The 5,000-nt window shown below is 52.1% G+C and overlaps 1 non-coding gene across 1 annotated transcript in view; it reads left to right on the top strand.

Annotated features, from left to right (window-relative positions):
- The first annotated feature begins 4,194 nt into the window (after positions 1 to 4,194).
- LOC124582250 overlaps positions 4,195 to 5,000 on the top strand; it is a 1,910-nt gene continuing 1,104 nt past the window's right edge. Inside the window, exon 1 of the ribosomal RNA XR_006973829.1 lies at positions 4,195 to 5,000. This exon is cut by the window's right edge and continues 1,104 nt beyond it. This is a non-coding gene — a ribosomal RNA (small subunit ribosomal RNA).

Below are 5,000 nucleotides of genomic sequence, written 5' to 3'. Positions count from 1 at the left end.
TGTCACACCACACAAACAATGGCACGAATGAAAGACACAGGTCTGCCACAAGCATGGAATCAGAGCGCCGCCTGTTATGAGCCAAAGGTGCACCCTGACGTGGCAAATCAGATGATGCCGCAGTCATTTACTTACGATAATCACAATCAACAAACCAGCCCCCCCCCCCCCCCCCCGAAAACACCTTTCCTTACAACAATGTGTGCCTTAACCTAACCCGTATTGTGCCTTAACCTAACCCGTATTGTGCCTTAACCTAACCCGTATTGTGCCTTAACCTAACCCATATTGCGCCTTAACCTAACCCATATTGCGCCTTAACCTAACCCATATTGCGCCTTAACCTAACCCATATTGCGCCTTAACCTAACCCATATTGTGCCTTAACCTAACCTATATTGTACCTTAACCTAACCCATATTGTACCTTAACCTAACCCATATTGTACCTTAACCTAACCTATATTGTACCTTAACCTAACCTATATTGTACCTTAACCTAACCTATATTGGGCCTTAACCTAACCTATATTGGGCCTTAACCTAACCTATATTGGGCCTTAACCTAACCTATATTGGGCCTTAACCTAACCTATATTGGGCCTTAACGTAACCCACGTTGCGCCTTAACCTAACCTATATTGTACCTTAACCTAACCCATATTGTACCTTAACCTAACCCATATTGTACCTTAACCTAACCTATATTGGGCCTTAACCTAACCTATATTGGGCCTTAACCTAACCTATATTGGGCCTTAACGTAACCCACGTTGCGCCTTAACGTAACCCACGTTGCGCCTTAACGTAACCCACGTTGCGCCTTAACGTAACCCACGTTGCGCCTTAACGTAACCCACGTTGCGCCTTAACCTAACCCATATTGCGCCTTAACCTAACCCATATTGCGCCTTAACCTAACCCATATTGCGCCTTAACCTAACCCATATTGTACCTTAACCTAACCTATATTGTACCTTAACCTAACCTATATTGTACCTTAACCTAACCTATATTGGGCCTTAACCTAACCTATATTGGGCCTTAACCTAACCTATATTGGGCCTTAACCTAACCTATATTGGGCCTTAACCTAACCTATATTGGGCCTTAACGTAACCCACGTTGCGCCTTAACGTAACCCACGTTGCGCCTTAACGTAACCCACGTTGCGCCTTAACGTAACCCACGTTGCGCCTTAACGTAACCCACGTTGCGCCTTAACGTAACCCACGTTGCGCCTTAACCTAACCCATATTGCGCCTTAACCTAACCCATATTGCGCCTTACCCTAACCCATATTGCGCCTTAACCTAACCCATATTGTGCCTTAACCTAACCTATATTGTACCTTAACCTAACCCATATTGTACCTTAACCTAACCTATATTGTACCTTAACCTAACCTATATTGTACCTTAACCTAACCTATATTGTACCTTAACCTAACCCATATTGCGCCTTAACCTAACCCATATTGCGCCTTAACCTAACCCATATTGCGCCTTAACCTAACCCATATTGCGCCTTAACCTAACCCATATTGCGCCTTAACCTAACCCATATTGCGCCTTAACCTAACCCATATTGCGCCTTAACCTAACCCATATTGCGCCTTAACCTAACCCATATTGCGCCTTAACCTAACCCATATTGTACCTTAACCTAACCCATATTGTACCTTAACCTAACCTATATTGTACCTTAACCTAACCTATATTGTACCTTAACCTAACCTATATTGTACCTTAACCTAACCTATATTGGGCCTTAACCTAACCTATATTGGGCCTTAACCTAACCTATATTGGGCCTTAACCTAACCTATATTGGGCCTTAACCTAACCTATATTGGGCCTTAACGTAACCCACGTTGCGCCTTAACGTAACCCACGTTGCGCCTTAACGTAACCCACGTTGCGCCTTAACGTAACCCACGTTGCGCCTTAACGTAACCCACGTTGCGCCTTAACGTAACCCACGTTGCGCCTTAACGTAACCCACGTTGCGCCTTAACGTAACCCACGTTGCGCCTTAACCCAACACACGTTGCGCCTTAACCCAACACACGTTGGGCCTTAACCCAACACACGTTGGGCCTTAACCCAACACACGTTGGGCCTTAACCCAACACACGTTGGGCCTTAACCCAACACACGTTGGGCCTTAACCCAACACACGTTGGGCCTTAACCCAACACACGTTGGGCCTTAACCCAACACACGTTGGGCCTTAACCCAACACACGTTGGGCCTTAACCCAACACACGTTGGGCCTTAACCCAACACACGTTGGGCCTTAACCCAACACACGTTGGGCCTTAACCCAACACACGTTGGGCCTTAACCCAACACACGTTGGGCCTTAACCCAACACACGTTGGGCCTTAACCCAACACACGTTGGGCCTTAACCCAACACACGTTGGGCCTTAACCCAACACACGTTGGGCCTTAACCCAACACACGTTGGGCCTTAACCCAACACACGTTGGGCCTTAACCTGCTCTGTAATTGTCATACGACGCGTTAAATTAGTGTGGTGTTGCCTAACTGCAACCCCCGCAATATAGTTTGCTACTCGCACTGCCTGGTCCCCAGAGTATCGCTTCATGTTAAACACCTTGCAGCTATACACTGTAATGCGGATGGCAGCAGGACGTACATGCTCAATGCCCTTCGCAGTTGTTCATTGGCATTTGCATGGCGAAGCACAGCCTACGTTGTGGTACGGCGTGTGTCAACTGTCCGCTGATGTTGTACGTCCAAATCACACACTGTACTGCACATTGGTCCTCATGTACTGAATGATACATCGTGGTACATGTGTGACCGTACCACGACTGCGCCAACAACGGCGAACCATACGGTCCAAATATTGTGCACTCAGCTACGTGTCGTCTCCCTATAAGAGCTGGATTGCAGTATGGTATGCCGTGGATGGCGATCAGCATGAGCCGTCTGTTGATGTAGTGGCGCGTGTTGTCAGACGTAGTCGTCTCTTCTCACACACCGTGATAGCATGGTGCACTGCGTTCCACATCTGCGACATGCGACAGAGGCCGGTTGACAGTCGTTCGCGCAATGGACATCGCATACGTACGGGGGCCACCTTCCACGTGTTCGCGAAGCGTGCACATGTTGTTGCGTGTATGTGGGCAGACATAGTGTGTCGTGACACCTGACACAGGCATGCAACAATCGTTGAATTTGCAAATGGCGATGGACGTCTACGTTTGCTGGTGACGTTACGCAAATGAACAACTGGTAAACGGTTGTGGTGCGGTTGTTCTCGCTAGAGGTGAATCAGTGATGGCGACGATCGGTTGAGCTACCAACCGGTTGTTTCAGCGATACCCACCATGCCCACGAACGTGAATGGCATGTGGGTGTGAAGCGATACGCGGCGGTGGCTGGGTGGGACCGTCCCCGGCCGGTGAGGGGGGGCCTCCCGGCGTGCTGGCCGCGCGGTGCGTGGGCGCACGCGCTACAGCCGGCTGGTGGGGGCGGCCAGTGGCAGGCGCGCCGGCCGACGGAGGCGGCAGGCGGCGCAGCTGCGCGCCGGCGCACCCTGCACGCGGCGCCGTGCGGCCAAAGTAGGTCCTCGCGGGCCCGGTGCGAAGCGCGGTGGACATCTGCAGTGTGCTGGTCCGATTGAGGACTGTGTGCGCTGAGGATGCGCCGCCGCCCGGCGCTCGGCGCCGCGACGCCGTCTGCTGCTCGGTCGCCTCTGCGGTTCTCGCAGGTGGTTTGTATCGCAGCTGTGCGGACGTGTTGGCGCGTGCGCTGTGCTGGGAGAGTTCGCTTCGGCACCCAAGTGGGGCTTTTGTCCTTCTGTGGCGCTGGCGTTGGAGCTGCCGGCCACCGTAGGTGGCGCGTGTTGTCTCCCGCCGGCAATGCCACGACAGCACGCTCCCGGGCCTCTGTCGGCAGCGGCAAGCTCAGTTGGGAGCACGGGTGGTCGCACCTAAAGCGTCTACTCGCCAAACTCCGGGCGATTGCGCCTCTCTCGAACCCGACCAAGTACTTAGGACGGCGCTGCGCGCCGCCGGGACCTGAGAGGGTTTCGAGGTGTATTGTGCAGGGGAGCTCAGCCTCCTCCTGTTTGCAGAATAATTGAGCGGACGCTTGCGTGTTCGCGCGGGCCCCCGGGACACACTCCCGGGCGGCCGGCTGCTCAGCTCTAGTTGACGCAGCTCCCTGGTTGATCCTGCCAGTAGTCATATGCTTGTCTCAAAGATTAAGCCATGCATGTCTCAGTACAAGCCGCATTAAGGTGAAACCGCGAATGGCTCATTAAATCAGTTATGGTTCCTTAGATCGTACCCACGTTACTTGGATAACTGTGGTAATTCTAGAGCTAATACATGCAAACAGAGTCCCGACCAGAGATGGAAGGGACGCTTTTATTAGATCAAAACCAATCGGTCGGCTCGTCCGGTCCGTTTGCCTTGGTGACTCTGAATAACTTTGGGCTGATCGCACGGTCCTCGTACCGGCGACGCATCTTTCAAATGTCTGCCTTATCAACTGTCGATGGTAGGTTCTGCGCCTACCATGGTTGTAACGGGTAACGGGGAATCAGGGTTCGATTCCGGAGAGGGAGCCTGAGAAACGGCTACCACATCCAAGGAAGGCAGCAGGCGCGCAAATTACCCACTCCCGGCACGGGGAGGTAGTGACGAAAAATAACGATACGGGACTCATCCGAGGCCCCGTAATCGGAATGAGTACACTTTAAATCCTTTAACGAGTATCTATTGGAGGGCAAGTCTGGTGCCAGCAGCCGCGGTAATTCCAGCTCCAATAGCGTATATTAAAGTTGTTGCGGTTAAAAAGCTCGTAGTTGGATTTGTGTCCCACGCTGTTGGTTCACCGCCCGTCGGTGTTTAACTGGCATGTATCGTGGGACGTCCTGCCGGTGGGGCGAGCTGAAGGCGTGCGACGCGCCTCGTGCGTGCTCGTGCGTCCCGAGGCGGACCCCGTTGCAATCCTACCAGGGT

Source organism: Schistocerca americana, unplaced genomic scaffold, assembly GCF_021461395.2.
Source record: "Schistocerca americana isolate TAMUIC-IGC-003095 unplaced genomic scaffold, iqSchAmer2.1 HiC_scaffold_405, whole genome shotgun sequence".
In the NCBI taxonomy this organism is placed as follows: Eukaryota; Metazoa; Arthropoda; class Insecta; order Orthoptera; family Acrididae; genus Schistocerca; species Schistocerca americana.
The sequence above is the reverse complement of the archived record's forward strand: the minus strand, read 5'-3'. Positions and strand labels throughout refer to the sequence as shown.